General features: G+C 30.0%; 1 long non-coding RNA gene and 2 pseudogenes across 1 annotated transcript; 2 read left to right on the top strand and 1 right to left on the bottom strand.

Annotated features, from left to right (window-relative positions):
- Nucleotides 1-3,047: 3,047 nt before the first annotated feature.
- Nucleotides 3,048-3,807, bottom strand: LOC149056578 (protein CFDP2-like; annotated as a pseudogene).
- A 3,662-nt stretch (nt 3,808-7,469) lies between these two features.
- On the top strand, nt 7,470-8,178 carry LOC107165764 (uncharacterized; annotated as a pseudogene).
- Nucleotides 8,179-8,237: 59 nt separating this feature from the next.
- Nucleotides 8,238-8,555, top strand: LOC149056579 (uncharacterized). Its single transcript, XR_016190896.1, has 2 exons — nt 8,238-8,340; nt 8,400-8,555. It is a non-coding gene; the product is annotated as an uncharacterized LOC149056579 (long non-coding RNA).
- Nucleotides 8,556-8,918: the final 363 nt, after the last annotated feature.

The raw sequence follows: 8,918 nt of genomic DNA on the forward strand, positions 1-8,918 counted from the left end.
TGTGCTGTTAGTTTTGATATTAGAGTGAATTGACCCATTATCAAACTTTTAAGTAAGAACATTATCTGTGTTCTCATGTTGGTTTTTACAATATTTTAATTTTTAAATGAGTTATGTGAATTTTCAAATATTCACACTTAACATGCTCATAACTCATTTGAAAATTAAAATATCGTAAAAACCAATATGAGAACACAAATAATGTTCTTACCTAAAAGTTTGATAATGGGTCAATTCACTCTAATATCAAAACTAACAGCACACTATTGAATCTAGCGAATGAAAATTTGCTATGCAGTACGCGTGTAAGACGGAGACAACACATGCGGGTGTAGCGTCCTCTTAATAATTTATATTAATAATATTCTTCTTCTTCTTCTTCTTCCGACCTTCATAACTCTCCAAGAGTTTTTGCCACCATCACTAAATCACCCTACTTATCTCGATCCTGTACTATCTCCCTCCAATTCTGTGCTCCAAGGTCTTCCAAATCTTTTTCTACGACATCCATCCATCTTTTCCGAGGACGAGTCCGTTGCCTTCTTCCTTCCGGCTTCCAGTTTAATGCTACCTTGGTTAATGCATCTGTGTTACGCCACATAACATGTCCTAGCCATTTTATTCTTTAACTCTTTATGAATCTATTAACTGTAACTATATTTAATTCCACCTTTAATTCTTGGTTGAACTTCCTGCGCCATTGGCCGGTCCTCGAATCCCTGATCGGGCCACATATTCTTCTCCATATCTTATGCTCAAAAGTCCTCAATCTTCGCTGTGTTACAGTTGTAGTGGTCCATACTTCACAACCATATGTTAGTATCGGCCTTATTATTGATGTATAATATTTTGTCTTTGTTCGTATGAGAATAGTTTAAATTTAAAAGTTTAACAAGGAAAAAAAACGCTCTCTCTGCTTTTGTTATTCTTGACCCAATTTCACGAGATCAATCGTTTTTCGTACTTAGAAGTACGCCCAAGTACTTAAACTCTTCAACTTGCCCATAGGGTATCGTTTCCATCACATCCAGCGATATTTCTCTACTCAAGAGTTGCATTAGTTTTGTTTTATCTGTGTTTATGTGTAGTCCTATTCGTTCTGCTGCACGTTTTAGTATTTCAGCGGATCTCACTGTATCATCCAAGGAGTCTCCTAGTATATTGAGGTCATCTGCGAACCCTAGCACTTTTATTTGGTGTTCATCCAAGTTTAGTCCCCTAGATTCGTTCTGTAGTACTCTTACTGCCTTTTCTAGGCTGCAACTTGTTTGCGCACATTCTACAATTTTTACCTGAAAAATCGGAACTCGTTTGCGCACACAGTTATATTAAATGTACAACTGGTTTGCGCACACGAAAATAAGGAGTAAGGAGTCAATAGAATCAGTCAAACATTGCATAAACTTATGGACAAGATATAGATCTGGCGAAATAGACCAAATGAAATACATAAAAATAATGGAAAACTGTTTTTACGGAAAATAGTAGACGTACCAATCATATTATATTAAAATTAAAATTAAAATTTACACAAGCAAGTATTATATTATATGAATTTTTAACCATACCTATGAATATATTCATAGACAGTCCTAAGTCTGTTAAGTGAGAAGGAAAATGTATATAAGTACTTTAATAATTTACTTATAAATAAACAAATATTAATATGCTAGGTATTAAACTATTAAGGTCTAAAAGGTAACTGTGCCCAAACCATGTGCTTAGTACGGTTCAACTGTTCCCAAACGAGTGGTAGTTTTGTGCCCAAACAAGTTGTCTTTTTGGTATTTGTGCGTAGGTTAGGTACCAGTACCGCCCCTTTTCTAAGGCTATATTGAATAATTATGGGGAAAGTGCGTCCCCCTGTTTTAGTCCCGTTTCGACGCTGAACGCTTCCGACATAATATTGTCTACTCTCACTTGGTACTTCACACCTTCCATGGCCAGCTTGGTTAGGTTTATTAATTTGTTTGAAAATCCAAATTATTACATTATATTATAGAGACTATTTATGTGTATGATGTCATAAGCTTTTCTAAAGTCGACAAACATTTGCCACATGTTCTGATGATACTCATATTTCTTCTCTATTTGTGCTATAACCGATAATTGTTCTATAGTTGACCTACATTTACGAAACCCACTCTGATATTCATCTAAGCATTCTTCTGCATAGGGTATTAGGCGGCTCAATAGAACTTTGGAGAAAATCTTATATACTAAGTTTAATAGGAATATCCCCCTATAATTGTTGAATTCGGTTTTATCACCCTTTTTATGCAGTGGTATAATTATTGCTTCGTTCCAGTTTTCTGAAATTTTTTCCTCCTACCATACCCTGAGACAAATCCTGTAAATAAAGTTGTACATATCATCTCCACCATATTTTATGAGTTCTGACGGTATGCTGTCAGAACCAGGTACCTTCCAGTTTTTAAGGCTCCTTATCGCTGCTCTTACTTCTTCCTTGAATATTTCTTTTACCATTGGTTCCGCTTTCTGAAATGTTTTGTTCTCTATCGGGTCCAGAGGTATTGTGTCATTTAATAAATCAGCAAAGTACTCTTTCCATCTAATTATTTTCTTTTCTGGCTCCATAAATATTGTCCCTTCCCTATCCTTTACAGCTTTTAGGCTTGGTTTAAATGTACTGTACTTTTTGATAGTTTTGAAGAAATTTCTTATGCTACCTTGCGGCACACACTTACAGACTTTTCGTTCCTTTTCATATGTTTCCCTGGTCCTTTGATCACCTACTTTATTATAGTTATCTCTCACTACCCACCGTTTCACGATTGCTTTGCGACAGGCCTCATTAAACCATTTATTCCTTTTGTTTTCCATTCTTCATATACTTTGTTCTGCTACTTCCTTGATAAGTGTTACGGCCTGGGTCCATTCTGAATTTATATCTTGTCCTTCAAGTTTTCTTAGCTGATTCCCAGCATTAGTTGTATACTTTCTCTGAGTCTCTATATCCTTAAGCGCTTCTAGATTTACACTAAATTGTTTCCTTCTTCTTTCTGTATTGTTATGGCCTTGCAATTTTAGCTTAAATCTTGAAATCGAAAAAAGTTGTCCGTATCGCAATCTTCCCCCCGGCTCCTTACATACACAACATATGACCTAAACCTTCTCTGAATAAGTATGTGATCTATTTGGTTAACAGTTTTACCATCCGGAGATCTCGATTTCCCTTTTTGAATCTTCTTGTGAGGGTAAGTTGTGCTACTTATTATCATATTCTTTGATGATGCAAAGGATATAATTCTCAACCTGATGTCGTTGCTACTATAATGCATGCCTTCTTTCCCTATTGTTGGTTGAAATTGGATTTCCTTCCCACGCATGGCATTCAGGTCACCTAATATTAACTTTATCACAATTGCTTGGTATTTTGTCGTATATTCTGTCAAGGTTTTCGTCAAAAGCATCCTTGTCGTTGTCTGTGCTTACTTCAGTCGGTGCATGCACGCATATTAACACGATGATTAGTAGGGTTGTATTAATTCTTAGAACTGCTATCCTTTCTGAATCAGGATTGAATTCTCTAACGTATGGTTCCAGTGACTCATGGACCACAAAGCCACTTCCAAGGAAATGACTACTCTCCATTCTCGAGTAGAAAAATACATACTCCCCTACTTTCAGCTGACTTGCATCAATCCATCGAATTTCTTGCAGCGCTGCTATTTTTATTCCATATGTATTTATTACATCTACAAGATTCTGACAAGAGCCAGTTCGAAAAAGGCTAGTTATATGTATTCCACGTCGCAATCTTGAACTCCACAGCCCATTTTCCATGTCCTAGTTTAACATATCATAACATATACTTTTTACAAGGTGGGGTTGTTAACCCCACACTTAACCACCAACCTGGAGGACCAGTCTACTCTAGCCATTTAAAGCCAGAGTAGGGTGAAATAAACCAACTAATTACTAATTACAGTCAGTTCAGTTCATAGCTCAGTGCCTCGGGTTCGCCATACCCCTAACACTGTTAGTGCTCCCCTGAGGATAATATAAACATAAAATATTATTAATAATAATAATTTTAATAATATTACCATACAATTATTTTTTTCCTAAAAATAACAGGTAAGTAATTTCTATGTTATTTGGCTTTATTAATAATTAGAATTATTAAAATTAATTTGTATTAACGACATGTATGTGCATGTAACTAAAATTTGGTAACCTGTAAAAATATTTATTATAATTAAAAATTAATGACTGCTAAATCACTATACAAATTAAGTTCAAATGATTTTTCTACCCTAATTAATATGTTTTGAATTTTATGTACTACCGAAAAACTTTAAAATTCATTACAAATATTTCAAATTAATCACTTAATCTTCACTTTAATCATAACATTTGATGGATGTTTTATAGCTATAAAATATATTGTACACTTATTAATTATTATCGGGTAATCTCTGTCGATTATAGAAGAACGTAAGTTAATTTAATTTTTCAAGATTTATAATTTGCATCATAAATATATTTATAGTTTAATCTTATGTTTATATTATATTCAACATTATTTAAATAAGAAGTGTCATTAAATTTTTAAATTATCTGTATTCAATTTTCCGTGTTTAAAAAAAAAACTGTTACCTAGTTATAATCTATAATAATTAAATATTATCCTTAAACTACGTATTTATGTTGTTTAAATCTACGCAAGGCCTAATAGTAAACATATAAGTATGGATATGTTATAACTAAGATCTCTATTTAAGTTAAGTTCAAATGATTTTTCTACCGTAATTATTATGGTTTGAAATTTATATTCTACCAAAAAACTTGAATATTCATTGCAAACATAGCAAATAAATTACTGGATTTTCCATTTCAATCAAAACATTTAATGGATATTTAATGATTATAAAATAAATTATACACTCATTAATTATTATTGGGTATTATCTATCTATTATAGTAATATGTAAGTTGATTTAATTTTAAATAATTATCTAATTTTACCCGATTTATAGGTTATATGCATTTTAAATATGTGTAAAGTCTAATCTTATGTTTATATTACATCAAACATGATTTAGATCAGAAGTGTAATTTTATATTTTTATTATTTGCATTCAAATTTCCGAGTTTTTGAAAAAAAATAATTTTAGTTATAGTTTATTATAATAAAATATTTACCTTAAACTATGTATTTATAATGTTAATTCTAAGCATGGCCTGAGAGTAGACATATATAAGTATGAATATGTTATAAATAAGAATTCCATTTCAAATAAGGTTTAAATGATTTTTCTACCCTAATTAATATGTTTTGAATTTTATGTACTACCGAAAAACTTGAAAATTCATTGCAAACATTTCAAATAAATCACTTAATATTCCACACTAATCATAACATTTGATGAATATTTTATAATTATAAAATATAATGTAGGTACACTTATTAATTATTGTTGGGTATTCTTTGTCTAATATAGATGAAAGTAAGTTGATTTAATTTAAAATAATTTTATAATATTACACGATTTATAATTTGCATTTTTAATATGCTTAAAGTTTAATCTTATGTTTATATTATATCGAACATGAATTAGATAAGAAGTGTGCTTTTACTTTTTAATTATTTGCGTTCAAACTTCCGGTTTTTTGAAAAAAAAAATTTAGTTATAATAAATTATAATTAAATATTTACTTTAAACGATGTATTTATAATGTTTAATTCTAAGCATGGCCTGATAGTAGACATATAAGTATGAATATGTCATAAATAAGAATTCTATTTCATATAAGGTTTAAATGATTTTTCTACCCTAATTAATGTTTTGATATTTTTATTCTACCAAAAAAATTGGAAATTCATTTTAAGCTTTTCAAATAAATCACTGAATTTTCCAATTTAACCTTAACATTTAATGAATTTTTAATAATTATAGAATATATTGTACACTTATTAAATATTATTGGGTATTCTCTGTCTATCATAGTACTAGGTAAGTTGATTTAATTTTTAATAATTATCTAATTTTACACGATTTATCGGTAATATGCATTTTAAATATGTTTAAAGTCTAATCTTATGTTTATATTATACATAGATAATAATGGAATGGATAGGCCATCAGGCATTATTGCACGGGCATGAACAATGAGGTTACAAGGGATTTCATCGGTATAAAAATATCAAAATTGTTATAAAATAAATTATAATACCCCATACTAAAGTGAGAGCACTATATAAAAAGCAATCTGTCTGTCATTCACATTCCGGCCCGCAAACCCCTATGTTGTTAATATAGGAATGGCTTATCCATTCTTTTATTATCTATGGTATTATATCAAACATGATTTAGATAAGAAGTGTAATTTCATATTTTTATTATTTGCATTCAAATTTCCGAGTTTTTGAAGAAAAAAAATGTTAGTTCTAGTTTATTATAATAAAATATTTACCTTAAACTATGTATTTATAATGTTAATTCTAAGCATGGCCTGATAGTAGACATATATAAGTATGAATATGTTATAACTAAGAACTCTATTTCAAATTAAGTTCAAATGATTTTTCTACCCTAATAATTATTATGTTTTAAAATTTATATTCTACCGAAAAACTTGAAAAATCATTGCAAACATTTCAAATTAATCACTTGATTTTCCACTTTAATTAAAACATTTGATGATTACCTATTTAATAATTATAAAATATATATCATACACTTATTAATTATTATTGGTTACCTATTCTCTGTTTATTATAGTAAAACGTATGTTCATTTAATTTTAAATAGTTATTTAATATTACATGATTTATGATTTGCATCTTAACTATATTTGATGTCCAATTTTATGTTTATATAATATTCAACATTATTTAGAAAAGAAAAGTGATATTATTTTTAAGATATCTGCATTCAATTTTCCGAATTAAAAAAAAAAATTAATATTAGTTAGAATCTATAATAGTAGTATGTTTTAGTCGGTTCTAGCTCCCCCGCAAAACCTGTAAAACCTATTACCCCGCCCAGCTATAGCATTATGCTATGACGTACGTGCCCGACAATGCCCATCAGTGCCCTTCCCCTCCCCCTCCAATACATACCCCTACAATCTTATACCGTAAGTGCCTCCCACCGACAGAAAAAAAAAATATATATATATATAACAGTCGAATAAGTAAATTAAATAATAATGTTTAATACATATGATTGAAATAATACATGAGAATAATTTTAACATCAGTTAAATTATGATATTGTGAAATATGAAAGTATACAAATTTTAATCACTATTTAATGAATTTCATAATATAGTAAACAAAACTATTAACTTATAATATTTTAAGCATAAATAGTCTTGAGTGGTGACTACAATATTATCAGTAGTAATACAAACACTTAACTGTCAAGTCGTTTTTCTCTCACTATATTAAAATCATTTTTATAGTGTTCATAAATTAAATTTTTCAACTATTTCTGAACATGGCTGGTTCAATCACGGATAATGCAGCTATATACAAGAAAACCTTTACATATATTCCACCAACGCCACCTTAAGAACTCATCGATTCTACTAACTAAACGTTAGACTTTGTGAAACGTAAGTTTATACATATTGGGATCGATCCTAGTGATATGTTTAGAGTAGCAGTGCATATAATAACTCCATCACGTTATGTTAATATATCAACTGAGTTTCTAAAGCGGATATTTTCATTGATGGGTAATATTCTATAATTTATTCTGGAGCGACCAGGGAAATATAAAAGAACTATATTTCTCGAAACAGAGAATTTCAAATTATCTAGCATGATGTATAACGGTGAAAACAACTTAATAATAAAGTCTAAGATACATGATGGATATCGAATTCTTTTAAATCGTACAGAACTCATACGACTGCAATATCTAGAATGGTGTATTTTCGAAACAATTATACGAAAAAAACAAATGTCTAAAAAAACAATTTGAAATATTTACCGAGTATCTTGATAGAGAACTTAACAAAATGGAATCATCATCAAAAACGAGTGAAGAAATGATTATATTTATTAAAAATATACGCGACGATCATATTATCGCAAACAGTTCTGAACATGATGTTAATTTCATCAGTCAACTCAAAATGTTTGCATATACACAATTAGCAGAACATTCAATACAACGATGGAATAGGGAAATGTCACCATGAGGTATGTTAAAAATATATTTATAACACTTTCTTAAATAATTAATATTATCATTATTTTTGTTATTTAATGAAAATATCACTTCACCAACCTCACCAACAAACATCATGGTAGACAATACATTCGATACACAAAATTTGGTGGGAGATTTTTTCAAGGCAGAGGTAACTTATAAAATAATAATAAATTATACAATTGTTTAACATATTATATATTTTTTCAGTCATACGATTCAATTCACGATCTACTTCAATCATTCGATGTTAACGATGGTCCTGATTTTTTCAACATGCAACACCCACCTCATCCACATCAATCAACGTACGCTACGTTCTCAAGACCATTACTTGGAATAAAAAGAGCAAACACTTTTCAATAGTTGTAATGAATTAACAATTTATGTAAAATAAAAAGATATGATATGCTTTCATTTATTAAAATAATATTAAGTTTTACAATCGATATTTGCAATGTTCTTATTTCTCCGTTAAATGGATTATAAGTTATAATTTGATCATGTAATATTAAACAATATGCTGAAGTAGACGCAGGAAATCGAGATATTTAATCTATATGGTGTATACGGAGTGTAAGGTGAGAGTTGAACCGTAGAAGTTTCATTATACTTTGTGGTGGTGGTGGTGGTGGTGGTGGTAATGGTAGCTGCATTCTGACGGATCACCTTGATGACGGATTGGAAACCTGCAAGTGCACACCTTTTCATTTCTCTATCCTTCCATTC

The sequence above is a fragment of the Diuraphis noxia genome, unplaced genomic scaffold, assembly GCF_037042655.1.
Source record: "Diuraphis noxia isolate RWA-SAM2 unplaced genomic scaffold, SU_Dnox_SAM2 contig0003, whole genome shotgun sequence".
Lineage (NCBI taxonomy): Eukaryota > Metazoa > Arthropoda > Insecta > Hemiptera > Aphididae > Diuraphis > Diuraphis noxia.